This window comes from Petaurus breviceps, unplaced genomic scaffold (assembly GCF_028583685.1).
Source record: "Petaurus breviceps papuanus isolate PSGF00001 unplaced genomic scaffold, PetGlider_PUasm1.0 174, whole genome shotgun sequence".
NCBI classification, from domain to species: domain Eukaryota; kingdom Metazoa; phylum Chordata; class Mammalia; order Diprotodontia; family Petauridae; genus Petaurus; species Petaurus breviceps.
Genome location: NW_027185761.1, coordinates 15346959 through 15366929, shown reverse-complemented (window position 1 = coordinate 15366929; position 19971 = coordinate 15346959). Strand labels below are relative to the sequence as shown.

Below are 19971 nucleotides of genomic sequence, written 5' to 3'. Positions count from 1 at the left end.
ATAACATTCATCATCTAGCTTCCTTATCTCTGCAGATGGCACTGCCATCCTTCTGGCTATCTGGGCTTGAAGCCAAGGGATCTTAGCCTTTCTCTGTGGCATAGACCCTCTCTTTGGCAGGCTTCACAATAGTGAATTTTTCAGTTAGAGCTCAGTGGAAACGGAGGTATAATCATCCCTCCCCCTATTCAAGCTCATGGACCTCCGGAAAAGGAGGGATTGGATTTCCTTAGAACGTAAGTTCCTTGAAGGCAGGAATCGCCTTATTTTTCTGTGTGCATGCCCTGTGCTTTAAATGTAATAGTACTAAACAAATGTTTTTTCATGCGTTCACATTGCTTTAACACTAAAGTCTTTTTGAACCTCATGGCTTGCCCATGAAACTTCTCCAGCACCTGGCATTCAGTAGGTGCTTAATAAAGCCTCGTTGGACGAAGTGCGTGCATGGAACCCTAGGACTCTGTTGTGGCGGTGGGGACGCCAAAGCACTAAGAAACGCAAGGAGAAGCTGTCATTGCTTCCTTTTTCTCTCTCTCTCTCTCTCTCTCTTCCTGTCTCTCTCGGGTGGAGAGCCCAGAAGGTCAGCTTGGGGTCCAACATGGCACCGCCCTTAGCGCGGAGGCCTCTCAGAGTGGGGGCCGCCATCTTGTCACACGTGACCTCAGCGCGGCCGGGCTCGGCCCGTGTCAGGCGTGCGGACGTACGGGGCGGGCCCTGGCGTCGGAGGTCTCGTGACAGGCACTTCCGCTCGGGGCGGCGGCGGTGGCGGAAGTGAGAGGGGAACCCTAGTGTTGGCCATAAAGCCCGAGGCGGCGACGGCGACGGTGGTGGAAGGAGGAGGAGGTGAAGGAGAAGGGAACCTCGTCAAGCGGACTTGGAGCGTCCCCTCCTCTGCTGCCCTGCTCGCCGAGCCCTCGAGACGCATCCGGCATCGCTCCCGAGACCCCGGAGGAGCCGCCCGCCCTCTTGCCTGCGGTGAGCCGCGGGCCCAGCTGCCCCCTCCGTCTGTCCGTCCGCCCGCCCCCGGGCCCCCTCCGCCCTTCCCCCTCCGCCTCCCCAGTCCCTCAGGGCCGGGGCCTAACGAGGGTCCGGACCCCGGGGCCGGGATTCGCGCCGCCCGGGACCCCCGCCCCAAGGCAATGAAGCGGGAGGTCTTGGGGCCGCGAGGGAGGGGTCCGAGCGTCGGTCGGGAGCCCGGAGCCGGTCAAAGGCAGTGGGACACGGCCGGGCACGTCGCCGGGGGCTGGGGCTCGCCCTTCTCTCCCTCGAGGGCCGCCCGGGGCCGCGGGATGGGGGCCGGGGCGGTCAGCTGTCGCGGACTTGTTTACTAGGCGCCTGGTGCCGGGAAGTGGGGAGGAAGGGGCGTCCGTCCAGCCGGCCTTCGGGGCCGCAGCGGCCGCTCGGGGAACGTCCCTGAAGCCGGGCGGCCGCCGAGGTCAGGTCTGGAAGGATGTCGGCCTTGTGCAATGATGAAATTAGCGTTGGTGGCTCCTCACCGGCGACGAGCAGCTCATGTGTGCGGTGATAAAGACTACAAGATAGCAGTTCTCGGTGACAGTTTCTCCGGGCGCAGGCGAGTGTGCGGGGATCTGTCACGAGTGTCCAGGCTGCAAGCCCATTAAGTTATTAAACTCGATCCTTTTGTTTGGGAGAGGCTTCCCCAGAACACCTGAGTCAAGCTGAATCAGTCAAAGTCATGTGGCCAGTGTGCTTTTCCTTCGTGTTGTGTACATGTGAGACCCTTCAGGCCATGGGAGACAGAGGGCTTTTTGTGAGCCACATGTGTTAACAAATCGTGGCTGCTTTGTGGGGTGTAGTTCTAGAACTTTATGGGGGAGGGGGGAGGAATTAAATTTAGATCTTGCCCAGTAGCTTTCTCTGGTTATCCTACTGAGTTATGTTTAGTAGGGTTAAATATACATTTTGAACGGAATCCTGAAACTTGCAGTGACTTTTCTTGGGCTGTCTGATAATTGTTTTTGGCAGAGTTTTATAGCGCTGCTTCAACAGCAAGGAACAGTTCTTTGCTAAAGTCAGTAATTCAACTGGCAGTTGCTACTTCAAGTACACTCTTGTATAGTGCCAGTAACTTAGGAGCACTTGAGTGTTGTCAGGATAACTTACTTTTCTTAAAGAACAAACTGAGACTGGGAAGTTGACCTGCTTGTTTCTATTACTATAATTTGAATTTTTAACAAAATAGAGTGAAATAAGTGAAGAACTAGTGTATTTGAATGTTCATACTCCCTTTTAAAGCATCATTATCTTCTCCTTGGATACTGAAAGAATAAGTACTGTCCACTCCTTGTGACATTAGCAGCTGATTTAAACACATGACTTGTGTCATCCATGGATTAATAAAGTCTGTCCAGAGTGTTATTCTTTTTAGAGAACAGAAGTCTTTCCAGATGTGCAGCATGGGAACATGGTGTTAAGTAGGGTAAACTTGCCCATAGTGTGTGTTCAGATATTTCTTGATGAGTGAAATGAAACTTGTATCGAGGCTAGAATAATTTGAATTTGAATGGTTCTTCCCTAGAGAATGTTATCTTTAAAGCTGCCTAATAGTAAAAGCCACCATGTGTGTACATGTGTACACATATATGTGTGTATATTTGGCTTTAAAGAATGGCTTATAAGTAGAGTTTTTTTGTTGTTGTTTTGTTTTTTGGTTGGGGATTCCAGATGAAAGCAGAAGCAAAGAGAAATGTGGGAAAGAACTTAACCTTAAATAGTAATTCCAGCTTTTTGTTGATTTTCATTGTGAAGTACTCTTTTTAGTCTTCCTTGGATTTACAGTGGGATTACTATCAGATACTTTTCTCCAGATTAAAAATGGCTTTTTTTTTTTTTGGCAAGAATTTGGAATAAATTTGGATATCATAGGAACATTCTGTGGAATGATGAAACTTTGGAAACATACAGACTGTTATTCTTTGAAGGGGAACATGAAGACGTAGCTGGAGAATAACTATTACATTCTTTTTCTTATTTATGTCAACCCAGATTACAAAATTGACACATGCCAATTTAGGTTATATTTGGAATTTGATGGGTTAGGGAAATGTCTATTTAGGTTGAATTTTGAGGGAAACTAGTTAATATTGCCAATATACCTCTGTGACAAGTTACCATTAGGGCTTCAGTTTTTCCTTAAAGCATATCTTTAATTTGAAGGATTAACTATTATTCCTTGTCCTTGTTGCTTTAGTGGTGCTTTTTTTAATCATAAGTTCCTTATGTCTGTTTTCTACTGATCTGCAGGTGTTAATGACTTATTGAAATGTATTTACTGTGAAAAATTTGAAACAGTCACACTGGGTATAGACTAGATTCTTGATTTCTTTGGCTGGAGTGGTGATTGAGGAGTTTGCACACTTGAAACACATCCTTTCAGCTACATTCAGCATATCTTTGTTAACATGTTGCCCATGTGAAATGCCTACAATTCTCATTCCTTTTTCTTAGTCCAAACAAGGATTTTTGTTGAGGGGTTTATAGTAAGACTGTGTGGATCAGAAGGACATTGATGTTTCAGAAGAGCAGTATTTTGACACTGTTTTTATCTCATATGATTGTTTGCAATTACTTAGTGAAGGAACACTTAGATCTGAAGCAGCCTCCAAACAGTGATGCTTTTTGGGGCTAACTTTGTCTTTGGTTAGAAGCCCTATGATCACAAAACCCCTCGATCTTATGGCATATGTGATTTTGAATCAGAATTGCCCACTATGTTGGAGCAATAAAAATACAAATAAATAAATGAATGCCCTCTCACACCCTCTTCTCCCAACCCAGCCATTTATTATAGCTTGAGGGTTTTACTTGAGCTTGAACCAAATCTTGAAGGAAGCACTGTGAATTAGTTTGTGGGTATGATCTACATTTACTGTATCTTGTGCAAGTAAATTAATGCAAAATACAACTGAGGTCTCAACAGTGATTTTACCTGAAGTTTGTCCTTTGTACCTCCTGAAAACTGTCCATCTCTTTGCTAATGAGCCCAGTATTAGTCCACAATCTAAAGTAATTTAAACATGATCTATGACAGATTTTAGTAGATAGCAAACTAAGGAGCCAAGGGCTGGGAATGGAAACTAGGAGGAGGCTTCCTCCTTATTAAGGCTAAACAATGGCTCACTTGGCACTGATGTCATCTTCTGAAGAAGGATTTAGGGGATAGAAATAAGTGCTTGCTTCTCTTTTCTTCTCACACCCTGTATTCCAAAGCATACTCTTTTACTGTTGCCTCTTATCTCATATATAACATTGTTATTGAATTCTCAGTTGTAGTTTTTGGGTTATCCAACTACTATCTATTAATTCCCCTTTAAATAGATTTCTTTGCTGTTCCATCTGCAGTTTGCTGCAGTAACATTTTGCAATGTGTTAATCTCAGAATTACCTGCCCCCACATTTTCACTCTTGCCATGGTTTTCTTCCCACTTTTTATACTGAACATAGGGAAACTAGTGTGATTCTGCCTCTTGAAATTCTCTGAAGTGTAATGGTGGTTTGTTGTATCAGCTACAAATCAGAGGTGAGTGGTACGTCAGATAGATTTGAACAGGTCGAAGAAATGTTTGTTGAGTTTAGACCTTTTTTACTCCTTACAAAGATATATTTAAATTTGAAATCAGTTACAATTCTGGGCTGCAGTTTTCAAAAACAGCTTTTAAGAATAGCTGTTTTCAAAATATTTCATTTTGAGAGATAGTTTGAAAGTTTTGTTTCAGCCCTTCCTTGCTTACTTTATTGCAGATTCTTTACTTTATGCAAGAGGACAGAGGAACCTCTGCTGTGTTCTATTTTTTTTTTTTAGTGATGTCACCAGTGCTGTGGAGATCAATCTAACTGATTCTGCTTCCCACTTTAGATAGTGCCAAGCAGTATGAGTTCCATGGACACAGCAAAATTGTGTTAACAGTGTGAAAACTAATGTCCACTTTAGGAATTCTCCAGTTTAATGAGTAAATTGCATATGGCCTAGCTTGTGTTAGTGCTATTATGTCTACTAAAGGTGTGTCTCTCCCTCCCTTCTTTTTTTATTGTCCTAATTGCTTTGTTGGTTTTTAAAAAAATATTATTTTCAGTTAGCCAAAAACCACCTTCTTACCCTCTCACTCTGAATTCCTCCTTCTGGGCCTACAATTGAGAACACGAGAAAAACAACCTGTTACAAACATGAGTAGGGCATTGGTTTCATCGTAGTAACTACCCTTATAGCTGTTGAACTACTAACTGCAGATGTATCTGTATCAGGCTGATCTTTGATTAAATACCATTACATAGTTTATAAGGATGGAAGAGATCAACTGTCTTTGTGCCTTTAAGGTTTTCAAGAGAATCATTATGGAAACTGTTAATAACTCTTACTTGTATAATACCTTACAGTTAGTAAAAATGCTTTCCTCGGCAGTCCTGTTAAGTGTTCTCCCTTTGCAGATGAGGAAACTGAAGGTCTGAGTTTGAGGGATTTGTCCAGTAGATAAGAGAGTTCTATAGCTATCAAGTCTCTAAGGTAGGATTCAAACTTGCGTTTTCCGATTTCAGGGCCATAATTCTCAGCTGTTTCATACTGCCCTCATATTGTCCTTTCTATTCAGACTCTGCTATTTGTGTCCATTTTAGTTTTTGTTTCTATCCTTTAGTAGACTGGAAGCTTCTTACAGTCTTGAGGATTAGTCACAGTGCTCAGCTGTGTTTCCTCACTTCTAGTCTCTCTTTTCCAGTGGGAAACAGCTCTGCCAAACCAGAGGGAGGAACTAATCTGCCCCAGGGCTCAGTGATCTGTTCCAGAGAGCCCCCTTGGGCTCTGCTGCTGCTGCTGCTGCAGACCTTTGTTCAAATGCAGCCACCTTTCTGTGAATGCGGGTCAGTGAAGGAGAAACTGGGAAGGAGAGCTGGGTACTGTCAGTGTGCTGAAACTTCATATTGCTTGGTGCTGAGGAAGGGTGACTCAGAGCCTGCAGCCCGTCTAGGGAGCAAGACACACACACACACATGCAAAATATCAAAAAACATATATAAGGTAACACCTATGAGAATATAATCAGTGTAGTGAAAATTATAGAAATGGGTTGTACTGATGGTTTGAGATGGATGGCGTTGAACAAGAAATGCTCTTCATTTCCACCCCCAGACCCAACATAAGTGTTCATTATTCTTAAACATGTCAAATAAATAATTAAAGTAAATTTGCCAATCTCAATCTGATGAGTAAATCCAGTAGCTTTTCTAATTACCCATCCTTTTATCTTTCTGCATTTGTTTAACATCATCCCTTCCCAGATGTTCTTGTCTTTTTTTTTTTTAGATTTCTTCATTTTCATTTCTTGACACTATTCTCTGGGTTCTTCTACCTGTTTGGCCACTGTGCTGCTCAGTCTCCTTTATTGGGCCATCTATCTCAGCTTCCCTCTCCATCATCAAGTAACTAGATGGACCTCAAAATTCTGTTCTTTTGCTCTCTATATTCACTGACTGAGCCTGTGGGTTCAGTTATCACCTACGTGCAGATGACTGATCTGTATGTCATGTCTTTGTACCTTTCCTGAGCTCCAGTTCCTTGTCAGTCAACAAACAAATATTAAACTCCTACTATCTTAGTGATCCCATTTGGGGTTTTCTTAGTGACCTGCCCAGGGTCACACAGCTAGTAAGCATCTGAGGTCAGATTTGAACTCAGAAAGATGAGTCTTCTTAACTTCAGTCTTGGTATGGTATCAGCTATACCACCTATGTACCGGATACTGATCTGGACTTTGGTTCCTGGCCACAAGGTGCTTATATTCTAATTGGGGGGGGGAGGGGGAGGATACTAGATGGGGATGACATGTACACATATCAGTAAAGTTATATAATGGGGGAGCACTGGTACCTAGGAGAAGCAGGAAGGGCCTCAAACTTGAGTTGAACTTCGAGGTGGAAATGAGGAGGGATTATGTTTCATGCCTGTGTAGAGAGGCCTGGAGAAAATTAATGGAATGCTGTATGTGAGGATACATCAAGTTGGTCAAGGTAGTTAGATGGTGCAGTAGATAGTGCTGGACTCGCAATCAGGAAGACCTGGGTTCAAATCTTGCCTCAGATACTGCCTAGCTATGTGACCCTGGGCAAGTAGTCCTCTTCTCAGCTTCATCTCTCAAATGAGAGATGCTGTTGTATCCGCCCCAGAGAGTTGTTGTAAGGAGCAAGTAAGATAGCGTTTAAAACACATTGCAAGCATAAATCCTGTCTATTATTATAGATATATATACTGTATTATATATATATATACTATATTAATATGTAGTGTGGTAAAGGGGAGTGATGCACAATATATTGGAAAGATAGTCTAGGATTGGATTGTGTAGGGCTTTAAATATCAAATAAGGATTTGTGTTTTATCTAAGGCAAGAGAGATCCACAAAGTTTTTTGAGCAGGAGTTATATGATCAGACCCTTTAGGCATATTACTTTGACTGCTGTATGGAGGATAGACTGGAGCCTCCCAGAATAGGAGGCTATTTTTAATAGTTCTACTAATAGGTTATATGGACCTAGACTCTGGCTCTGTAAGTGGAGAAGGGAATTGATGCCAGAGATTGTGTGGATGGAATAATTGACAGGATGTGGGAGGGAAGAGCTGAGGATGATTTGGAGGTTTCAACCTGGGTGACTAGAAGGATGAGAGAAAATTCAGAAGAAGGGGAAGATAAAGGGTTTTGTTTTGGACATGAGGGGTTTGAGGTGTCCACAGGATGTCTAGGGGAAAGTGTCCCATAGGTGGTTGATGCAACTTTCAAGTAAACATCCCATAGACATTTGGAACTCAGCAAGTCCAAAACAACTTGTTGTTTTATGTAAAGCTCACCCCCTCTCCCAAATAAAGATTCCAGTATCTCCCTCTTGCCCCCAGGGTGAACTACAGACTCTTCTGTTGGATGTCAATAGTGTCTCCTCAGTGACTTAGGCTCCTGCCAAATGGACCTGTTTGCTGTTCTCCATCCATGACATTGTTTCTCCTTTTTTTGTGTCTTTGCACAAATGGTCCCTCCGGTCGGCATTGTGGACCTCTAGCATCCTTTAAAATTTAGTTCAAGCCTCAGGTCCTAACCTCCTCCCTGAGGCCTTTCCATATTGTCCAACTAGGAGTGCCTTCACTAGATTACCATATTATTTAATAATAATAATAACAGCTAAGTTTTATGTAGTACTTACTATATGCCTAGCAGTGATCCTCATAACATCCCTTTGAGGTCAGTGCCCTTATTATCCCCCTTTTACAGATGAGGAAATTGAGACAAACAGAGGTTAAGTGCCTTGTTCAGTCACACAGCTAGTATGTCTGGAATCAAATTTGAAATCTAGTCTTCCTGATCCTAGGCCTAGAACTTTATACTCTGCCTCCTATCTGCCTCCAGTATTTCCTGTTGTGTTAGTGTTCTCCTTGAGGATAGGGACTGCTTTGCAGTCTTTTATCCCCGCTACCTTAGCATACTAGCTGGCATGTTGCTGGTGCTTAATAAATTGCATTTTGTTGTTGAAAAACTGTATTTTAAAAACATTCCATTTCTAGATTTGATCTTATCTTCTCCTTGCCCATTCAGAGCAGGTTTGAAAGAAGTTTCAGCAGCATTATATTAATGCAAGTATCAGGTAAAAATTATTTAATCTTACCGTGAGTTTATTTTTCTATCAATAATTTGGATCTGTTCCTGCTGGTAGAATTAGCTCAGATACTGGATTGTAATATCTCTGAGGTGTGAATCTAACATAGTAGTAGATAGTACCAGCAGCATTCAGTATACTTCACTTTAACCAGGTAAAAATAGTCCCCATATTGTTAGAATTACTTGTTAAAAATGATGTAGCATTTTGACTGCAGTTGGTAGTAGTGGCAACTTTTGCCTCTAACAAACTACTGTATAGGTTACATATGACATTTCTTACATTGTCTCTATTGAATAAATGTATAATGTTCTCATCCTGCAGAGTAAATTTCTACACAGTATATGTTTGTGATTTTTGTTACTGTGTGGATAGGTAGCCAAGAGATTTTAAGCTTTTCAGAGAGGAATTGAAAAAGAGTGTCTCCTTGAGGATTGTGAGATGGGGAATGAAGATGTTTTTTCTCTGGGAGTTTATATTCTTTACTAGAGTAAAGGAAATATTACCTTACTACACTGAAAGATAGTTAAACATATGTGTCACAAATTAAATGCTGTAGGAATTTTTAAAATTTAAAAAATATATTGATTTTTTTCTTTCCCCACCCTCTCACCATGGAAAGAAAAAGTCTTGTAACAGAAATGTATGATCAAGCAAAACAAATTTGCATGTTGACTGTATCCAAAAAAATGTCTCATTAAGCCCCTTATTCTGTCATATCTCTATCAGAAGGAGGTAGGTAGCATATAGTTTTATTAGCAGTTCTCTGGAATCATGGTTGGTTGCTTTTTTTTTTTTTTTACAATGTTGTTATTCTATAAATTGTTGTGATTACTTCACTTTGAATCAATTCATCTAAGTCTTCCTGAGTTACACTGGAACTGTCCCCTCCATTTTTCTTATGACAGAGTAGGATTTTCTTACATTCCTATACCATAATTTGCTTAGATATCCCCTTAGTTTCTAGTTTTTTTGCTGCTACAAAAGGAGGTGCTGTAAATATTTTTTGTACATATGGGTCCTCTTTCCTTGCTCTCTCAGAGCAGACCTAGAAGTTGTTGGATTAAAAAATATATAGAGTTGAATGACTTTTTAGACATGGTTCTAAATTGCTTTCTAGACTGACTGAACCAGTTTATAGCTTCACCAACAGTACATCAATGTGTTTTTTTTCCTATAGTCTCTCCAACATTGGTCATTTCCCATTTTTGTCAACTTTTCTTAGCAGTCAGAGGTAAAACCTCATAATTACTTTTTAATTTGCATTTTTCCAATTAATTATTAGTGATTTAGAGCAGTTTTTTTGTGCGACTTGATAGCTTGGATTTCTTCCTTTGAATGTTGTCTTGTTCATATCCTTTAACCATTTATCAGTTTGGGAAATGCTGTAGGAATTAAGATGTCAGATGACCTTTCACCAGACTAATAGGGGACAGCCGAATGAAGGAGGTAATATTTGAGCTGGGTATCAAAGAATGGTAGGATTTATAAGAAGAACTGATTGTGTGTGTGTGTGTGTGTGTGTGTGTAAGATTTTTCTTTTTTTTTTGTCTTTTCATAGGGGTAATTGGGGTTAAGTGACTTGCCCAAGGTCACATGATTAGTAAATGTTAAGTGTCTGAGGTCAGATTTGACATCAGGTCCTCCTGGCTCCAGGGCAGGTGCTCTATTCATTGCACCACCTAGCCATCCCTGTAAGATTTCAGTTAAAAGCAGAAACAAAGGAGGATGAGAGAGCCAAGTTAAAACTAATGAGTTTAGTTTTAGTTTTTTTCAAGCAGTAAAAGTGAGAGAAAGGTATATTGGGATCCTAGAATGGTTGAGTTCCTAGAGGAGGAAGAGCATATCTTATTCAGTAGGTACTAGGAAACACAGAAAGCTTTTAATCAGGGAAACATGTAAAATGATGTTTTAGAAGGGGCAGTGTAGTAGTTGAAGTACTAACTTTGTTTGGAGATCTTGACTTTTTGCTTGTAAGTGTCTGAAGCCAGATTTGAATTCAGAAAGATGAGTCTTCCTAACTTCAGACCTGGTACTTTATCTATGGCAGCACCTACCTGCTCAATATTAGGAGGAGGAAAAGTAAAATAAAGTAATTAATAATGCTATTATGAAGTGATAGGAAAAGCGGTGGTATTGTTGTTTGTCCTTTCTCAAAGAGGGCCATGTCATCAGGAAGGTGATGCCTTGAATTGCAAGTGAACTGGATTTAAGTGAGGGAAAGCTGTGCAAAGTCAACAGCCTCAGTTTCCTCATCTTTAAAATGAGCTAGAGAAGGAAATGGCAAACCACCCCAGCGTCTTTGCCAATAAAACTCCAAATTGTATGAAGAAGAGTTGGACACAACTGAATAACAGTCCTATCAAAGGAATTTGAGGTTAGTCAAACTGACTTGTTTTTGATAAAGCCATTCTGGTTCTTTATAATTACTAGTTTCCTTTTCTAGATATTTATCAACCAGCTCATTAATGATTCTTTCTAGAATTTTCCCAGGAAATGAAGTCAAGCTCACTGGTCCAAAATGTGCAGTCCCCACCCCCACTTTTTAAGGTCAGGACATTTGTCCTCCTGCAGTCTTTGTGGTACTTCACTTTTCCATTCTCAACTGCCAGTTCTTTCAGGACCTAAGGAGGTAATTCATTCTGGGCAGATGACAAATTCATCAAGGACTGCTGACGTGGGGAACATTTAGCATTCTACAGAGTAGAAACCTGGTAGTAACCATAGTAGTGATTGGTCCATTTTGCTTAAAGTTTTTTCCCCCTGTTTATAAAATGTTTTGTTTTGTTAGGTACTTAATATTGAACGGCAATACAGACTTGCTTTTTTAATTGCCTTTTGTTTTTTTGCATTCATTTAGCAATTCATGCTTTTTACCATTTCTTAAAAAGACAGCTCAGCAAAATCAGTGCAGTGACAGAGCACAACAGTATATGTAATATTTCATACCCCTAGTCTCCCCCTTTTTGTAATGAAGGGAGATAGGTTCATTTTTTCGACTCTTTTACACGGTTCAGTTTTGTTGTATTGTTCTTTTTGTTCATGCTATAGCTTTTGTAGTTTCCTGATTCCATATTAGTTTCGGCAAGCATTTCCCATAGTTCTCTAAATTCTTCACATTTCTTGTTCTCAAAGTTTAATGATTCTTTTTTTAAATTTTATTTTCAGTCTGCAAAAATTCTCCTCACTATTCCACCCATCTCTCACTATTGCCACCTCTCTTAGCACTGCGGGGGGGGGGGGGGGGGGGGCGGGGCTGGCCCCCCCCCCCCGGGGGGGGGGGGGGGGGGGGGGGGGGGGGGAGTGCGGTCTGGCCCCTGCCCCCTGGGGTGAGAAGTGGTGGAGGCATGGTGGCCCTGCAGCCACCATGGCATGGCTACTTCAGAATACTTGGCCTACAGATCTTAGGGACACCAACAACCATTCTGAGGGGTAATCACTCTTGCTTGGATCTGGATCACTATCTTGGGTGGAGGTCCTGAGGTGTGTGACCAGTGAGCCAGAGCCTGTGGAGGCTTCAGAGAGGGCAACCAGCTAATAGCTCCAGCAGCTACAAAAACACCAGGATTTGGGACAAAGCTCTCCTCTCTGGAAGCAGAGTTCTACTGTGGCAAAAAGCTCAAAAGTCAAGTAATTGAGTGGCAACATGAGTAAGCAGAGGAAGCAAAGCAAGCACAGCAATCAAATCTTAAATTCCTTTTTGGGGGACAAAAAGGATCAAAGCATGGGACAGGAGGAAGACAACAAAGTCAGAATGGCTGCACCAAAAGCTTCCAAGAAAACTATGAATTGCTTACAGGCCATGGAGGAGCTCAAGAAGGATTTTGAAAATCAAGTAAGAGAAGTGGAAGAAAAATTGGGAAGAGAAATGAGAATGATGCAAGAAAATCATGAAAAGAGAGTCAACAACCTGACTGAAGAAAATAACACCTTAAAAAATAAACTAACTCAAATGGCAAAAGAGGCTCAAAAAGCCAATGAGGAGAAGAATGCTATAAAAAGCCAAATTTGCCTGATGGAAAAAGAATCTCAAAAGCTCAGTGAAGAGAATAATTCCTTCAGAATTAGACTGGAGCAATTGAAAGCTAGTGACTTTATGAGAAATCAAGATACTATTAAAGAGATCCAAACAAATGGAAAAATAGAAGGCAATGTGAAATATCTCTTTGGAAAAACCACTGACCTGGAAAATAGATTCAGGAGAGATAATTTTAAAATCATTGGACTACCTGAAAGCCATGATCAAAGAAAGAACCTAGAAATCATCCTCCAAGAAATTCTCAAGGAAAATTGCCCTGATGTTTTAAAACCAAAAGGCAAAATAGAGGTTGAAAGAATCCACCAATAACCTCTTGGAAAAGATCCCTAAAAGAAAAATCCTTGAGGCGGCCAGGTAGCACAGCGAGTAAGAGCACCAGCCCCAGTGTCGGGATGACTTGGGGACCAAATCTGGGCTCAGATACTTAGCACCACACCCAGAAATAACTGGCTGTGTAACCTTGAGCAAGTTACTTAACCCCAATTGCTTAAAAAAAAAAAAAACTCCTAGGAATATCACAGCCAGGTTCCAGAGTTCCCAGATCAAGGAGAAAATATTACAAGCAGCCAGGAAGAAACAATTTGAATACTGTGGAAACACAATCAGGATAACACAGGACCTGGCAGCTTCTACATTAAGGGATAGAAGGGCTTGGAATATGATATTCTGGAGGTCAAAGAAACTGGGATTAATACCAAGAATCACCTACCCAGCAAAACTGAGCATAATGTTTTAGAGGAAAATATGGTCATTCAGTGGAATAGAGGACTTTCGAGCATTCTTGATGAAAAAACCAGAGTTGAATAGAAAATTTGACATTCAGATACAAGAAGCAAGAGAAGCATGAGAAGGTAAACAGGGAAAGAAATCATAAGGAACTTATCAGAGTTGAACTATTTACATTCCTACATGGAAAAACGATAATTGTTACTTATGAAACTTTTCTCAGTATGAGAATAGTTGAAGGGAATAGAAATGTGTGTGTATGTATGTATACATACATATATGTCTATATAGGAGGGTATATGGACATATGAATACACATGTGAGTGTATATATATATGTGTGTGTGTATAGGTATACATAGAGGACACAGGACCAACTGAATAGGAAGGGATGATTCTTAAAAGGTGAAATTGAGAGGTGAGAGAGGAATATAATGAGAGGAGATGGGGAAAGACAGAATGGGGTAAATTATCTCATATAGAAGAGGCAAGGAAAAACTGGTACAAAGGAGGGGAAGAACAGTTCGCAAAAGGGAATGGGTCAACCTTACTCTCATTGAATTTGGCTTAGGATGGGAATGACATACACACTAAATAGTATCTCGCCCTACAGGAGAGTAGGGGGGAAGGGGATGAGAGGGGAGGGCAGATTGGGGGGGAGGGAAGTTAGAAGCACACCCTTTTGAAAAGGGACAGGGTGAAAGTAGAAAATAGAACAAGTGGGGGGCAGTATAGGATGGAGGGAAATACAGTCAGTCTTTCACAATATATCCACTATGGAAATGTTTTGCATAGCTATACATATACAAGTGTACAACCTATACTGAATTGCCTATCTTCCCAGTAAGGGTGGGTGACAAGGGAGGAAGGAAAGAATCTGGAATTCAAAGTTTTAAAATCAAATGTTAAAAAAATTTTATATATATATATATAAATTTTTTTTTACATGCAACTGGGAAATAAGATATCCAGGCACTGGGGTATAGAGATCCATCTTGCCCTACTGGAAAGTCGGAGGAAGAATGGGGGAGGATATAGGAGAGAACAGATTGGGGGAGGAGGTATTCAGTGGGATCTGAATGTTTTGGAGTGGTGGGTAGGGGAAAGATGGGGAGAAAATCTGTAACTCAAAATCTTGTGGAAATGAATGATGTAAAATAAAAATAAACATAAAATTTAATTTAAAAAAAAGATTCCTTATAGTGATGAGACCCTTTTTGGTCATGGCTTTCATGTTTTCCAGTGATTGTTAAATTTTCTCTCCTTAATCTGTTTTCCAGGTCAGTTGTTTTACTATGAGAGACTTACTTTTTCAGTTTCTTGACTTTGTTTTAGTATTCATTTTTCATGGAAGCATTAGCTTCTGGTCCATTCTAGTTTTCAGGGGGGTTATTCTTTGTGTAAGGCTTTGTACCTCTTCTGCCAAGCTAGTAATTCCTTTCCCAGTTCTTATTTGTTTCACCACTCTAATTTCTTTTCCAGTTTTTTTCCTCAAGGGTTCTCTTGGCATTTACTTATTTTTTTTCTTTTGGAGAGCAATTGGGGTTAAGTAACTTGCCCAAGGTTACAAGGCTAGTATTTTTGTGTGGGTGTTAAGTATCTGAGGCCGGAACCGAACTCAGGTCTTCCTGACTCCGGGCCAGCGCTTTACTCACTGCACCACCTAGCCGCCCCTTGTCATTTATTTTTTAAAAATTTAAAGTTTAAAAAAAAATCTAGCTTCATCTCTTCCAGAAATTCTATTTGAATTTCTACCCAAGCTATGTTTTTCTTTGTGGCTTTGCTTGTAGATGTTTTGGAGTCCCAAAGCTAGATATAGATAACTTGCAATCCATGTTGATAAAGGGATTATTTCAGGGAGTGGAGAGTGAAGTGAATAGAAATTTATTCTGAGTACAAGTAATCAAGATAGTTTGCTAAACTTATCTTTTCACAGCATTGCATCAGTGCTGAACACAAAGGCTTGTAAAAGAAATTAGCTTGTGTCTTTAGCATCTTTATCATCATAATAGCTTTTTTGGTGGGACAACAGTGGGGTATTCTTCAAGACTATTTTCTGACTTGGGATTTGATATTGGAGATGGACCCTGCATACATTTTGAGGAATAACAGAATTGTGTTTTAGGAACATCAGTTTGGTATCATTGTGGGGAGATGGCATGGATTTAAGGGAGAGGAATTCTTACTTGCTGCTGCATGGGAGCCTGCTGATGGATGCCCACAAAATTAATGAGGTTAATAGGGGCAGGGTTCCAGTATGCTAGAGGTATAAGGTGGGAGAATTTTTTCCTGCATGGCTACTGATGGTGGTGATTCCAGTGCAGAAAGGGAGACAGGTTGGAAACTTGCTTGGCCAGAGGATACCAGTTGATAGAAGGAATAGAGTAGAAAAATGAATGATAATTAATGAGGGGTCCCTATGGCATTGACTGTTCTATGGCAAGTGGGATATAACTTGTATTCTCACCCTTTGATTGGTTCCCCTGTGGTCATACCTTCACCCCCACTTTGGGGGACTTTTCTCTTTGGAGACCATATATACTCCTACCTCCTTTTGGTGGTCATTTGTCTACTATCTACTGACGAAAAGTCTTTGTGTCTTCAAAAGCTCTAGTATAGTACCTTAAATAGAATTATTAAGTAAATAAATTCCTCCAAAAGTTAGTGAGGTGGATCAGACTTTTTACAACTAATTCTAAATAGTTATTCAAGTTTTTAAATTATTTTGGAATTTTGTTGTGCCAGATACTGTATAAAATTACTAAGCTTTAAGTGAATAGGATCTGACCTATAGGTGTGTGCCTTCTAAGTATGTTTGCTTATTGAGTTAGTGTGACTGTTGAGTCCTGTCATTAAGTGCTCATAGTGATTTTTGTAATATCTTAACTGGCATGATAATACCACTGAAAACTGAAGTAAGTAATCCAGGCTGCTGTGCTTGTACCTGCAAAATGTTTAAACCCAGAAAAGAGCTTCTACCATGATGGGGAGAGGAATTCTTAATTTGGAATGACATGGACAAGCATTTTACAGGATGGGAAAGATTGGGTAGCTTGCTGTCTATATTGATAGAGAGATTATGCTCATGAAAGCCGCAGATTTCTTTTGGGAGGTAGAGGGTTAGGGTGGGGGAATAGAACCTTATACCAAGTACAAGTAATCAAGGCAGTTTACTAGACTTATATTTTCATAACATTGCATCAGCACTAGACAGAGAGGCAGGTGCTTGAATGTTTTATTTTTTAATTCTACCTCTTAATCCCAATCATAGTTTATGCTGTTGAAGTTAACTTAAGAAGCCAATAGAATTTAGAGACTTTAGAAAGCAATGATATTTAAAGCGCAATATTTAGAACACTAAATTTGGAATTTGAGGTATACTTCCTTTGCTGTCTGCTTTTTTACCTTGCAGTTTTTGAAAGAACAAAAGTAAAAACTTTATAGGCTGTAAATTTTTGTTTTTAAGAGAAGGAAGTCCAAGGTAAGAAAAATTTTTATTTTTCCCCCTGAAAAATAAAGGGATGGAACTACATCATTGTTTTTTCAAATTAATTTCACCAAGGAACATTTTGTAGATACTTTTGAAGTACACTGATTGGCATGAGCCATAAATACTGGTTTGGGAACAAGAAAGTCTGGGCATATATCTTGGGAAAGGATGAAGTAGTTTTGGGAGCAAAATAAGAATTTCATTTTAAAATATGCCAATGGTGATTTCTGATAGAATTTCATATATAACATTTTAGTTATATATGAAAAATCACTAGCATTAAAATGTACTTTAAGACTCTATTCATACTATGTGGAATGTAGTTTGGGAAATAAGTTAAATGTATCTCAGGTCTCTGATAGGTATGATAACTTCAACATTTTGTTGCTCTACTTCATCCCAATTGACCTATACTTTTAAATTTAAATTGACTAAAAATAAACCTTTATGTCATATTTTATCTTTAGGGTTTTTTAAAAGGAATACTGGTAAATTGATCTGTCTGAGGGATGCTAGATTTCTAAACACTCAGTTTTTCTGGGAGGATTAAATTCTTTGGCTCTCAGCACTTTAAAACAAGTACTCTTTAAATGTTGGTAGGCATCAGCTGCTTCACATTATACCTATATATACAATATAACTACTCATTTTTTCTCCTGTTAAGTTATTCTTCCCAAATGGCCTTATCTTGCAGCTTGTAGTAGTGTATATATGTTTGTGTACACATACAAATACATACATACATGCATGCACACACATATACATAAGCAAACTGATTTTTGCTAGTTCCTCTCCCTCCCCGGATTACCTCACATTTACTCATGTATAAATATGTTGCAGTTTTCCAGTAGGTTGTAAGCTCCATAAGGGCAAAGTTGGTGATGTTTTGTGCTTTTTGTTTTGCTTTGTATCACACACTGCTTTGCACACAGTAGACACTGGAACTGTGGAAGTTGAAGAATTGAGGCTGTTGGGGTACTTTGGAGGAGAGTGATGTGTTTGTAAAAAGTCACTATTGAGCACTCACTGTGTAAAACTCTCTATACTTGTTAAGGGATAACTTGCTCTGAGTCTCCAAGAGTGCAGAGTTAAACAAGAGTTTTTAGATAAGCTGAACATTTTTATCAAGCATGGAGCAAATACTTTAGGGAAGAAACAGGTATACCAACATGAATAATGTCTGGATACTTAAGTATAGAGCAAAATACATATGGAGTTCACTTGCACTGTTGAAGGGGGATGCAGGGAAGTAGTATATTGGAAGGATTCCCTTTTTGAAAGAAGGAAAGAACATGGTTGGTGAAAAGAAAAAGGTATGCCATGTGGGAAGCATGGGTTGAACAGAGATTGAAGCAAGTTTATTTGAAGAAGACAAATTTGGGAAATGGATGGAGTTGTTGGAGGGTATTGGAATACCAGATTATACCAATTTAGAGGTGGTTAAATCATTTTTCCTTCACATCTGACTCTCCTTGACCCCCATTTAGGGTTTTCTTGGCAAAGATACTGGAATGGTTCACCATTTCCTTCTCCAGTTCATTTTACAGATGAGAAAACTGAGGCAAACAGCGTTAAGTGACTTACCCAGAGTCACACAGCTAGTAAGAATCTGGGACTGGATTTGAACTCAGATCTTCCTGACTCCAGGCCAAGAGTTCTAGTCATTGTAACCACCTAACTGCCAATCCTATATATTTTACTTTATTCACTTAAAAACATCCTGAAAAGAAACTCATATTGTCAAAGGGATCCAGGACCCAAAAGGGTTCAAATAAACCCCAGCATTAGCCCTCTTCATCCTAGGACATGATTGATTATTTATAGAAGATTTTTTTTTCCTGATATCTCTGTGTAAACTAGATTAGAAATAGCCTAAGGAGTGGGGTAGTTACAGTTGGCCAGATGTGAAGTAATGACCTGAGCTAAGTTTGGTAGCTTTTGAAATGAAAAGTCAGGAGAAGATTTGAAACTTGAATTTATTATTCAAAACTTTAGAAGTTTTCTCACATGAATCAATAGAAAAGGGTAGTAGTAAATTTGATTGGGGGGGGGAACATGCTATTAAAAGAAGCTTGTAAGTTTAGAACTGGAGAAAAATATGAGAAAAATCTCTCTGACCTCTTTTCATAAATTAAGAAATGAGAGGTTAAAGAAATCAGGTAATTGGCCCTGTAGCAAGAGACAATGGATAGAACCTGAGAGGCCTGGTCTGCATTTTCTATTGCCTGCTTAGAGATTCTGTGTTCTAGAGATTGTATGGTAGGTAGAGACTACCTATTGTAGCCGCCAGTATAGGAGAAAGACTACTGGACTAGGAGGCAGAAAAGACCACGATTCAAGTCTTTGTTCTGATACTCTGTGGCTCTGTGCAAGTCATATTACTTTATTTATATCTCTTACCATGTAGACAAAGGTATTTTTCCCAGTCTCCCGGGGTTGCTATGAGATAAAAGTGTATCACAAGTTTTGAAGTACTATATACATTTGTGTTATGATTATTCGGTTTTGGTCTGTTTGTTCCCATAGCCAGTGGAATGAGACTGAGTCATCTAAGGCTTCTTCCAGCTTTAGTTTTACTACTTGAAGTAGTAAACTGCTTGTGGTTATACCACGATTCCTCCTATCTTCTGGTCAGTCAGTATGCATTTAAGTGCTTACTTTGTGCCAGGCACTGACCTAAGTGCTGGTAATCTAAAAAAAAGGCAAAAGACTGCTCTTTGGGAGTTTACAGTCTAATGGGGGAGACAAAATGTAAACAGCTCTTTAGAGTGATTCTGTTGAGAAGAATAGGGACGGGGCCTGTAATTTCACTAGTGCAGAATGTTCCCTTTACCAGTACAGGGTGGCACCTCCTCTGAGACTTAGAGAAGTTACTTGACTTGCTTGGGTCACTTGGCCAATACCATGTTTCCCTGATAATAAGACCTGTCCCAAAAATAAGCCCTCCCCTTACTGTGTAAGATTCCTCTAAAATAAGCCCTATTGAGATTGCTACTGTAGTGAAGGTGATCCCCTGCGCTACATGCTACATTATGGTACCCTCTGTATGTACCGCCCCCCCCCCC

At 40.1% G+C, this 19971-nt stretch overlaps 1 protein-coding gene across 1 annotated transcript in view; it reads left to right on the top strand.

Moving 5' to 3' along the window:
• Positions 1-740: 740 nt before the first annotated feature.
• RAB7A (RAB7A, member RAS oncogene family) overlaps positions 741-19971 on the top strand; it is a 67958-nt gene continuing 48727 nt past the window's right edge. The window contains exon 1 of the mRNA XM_069083797.1: positions 741-975. The gene's annotated coding sequence lies outside the window, so the exon portion shown is untranslated. The remainder of the gene's footprint in view (positions 976-19971) is intronic.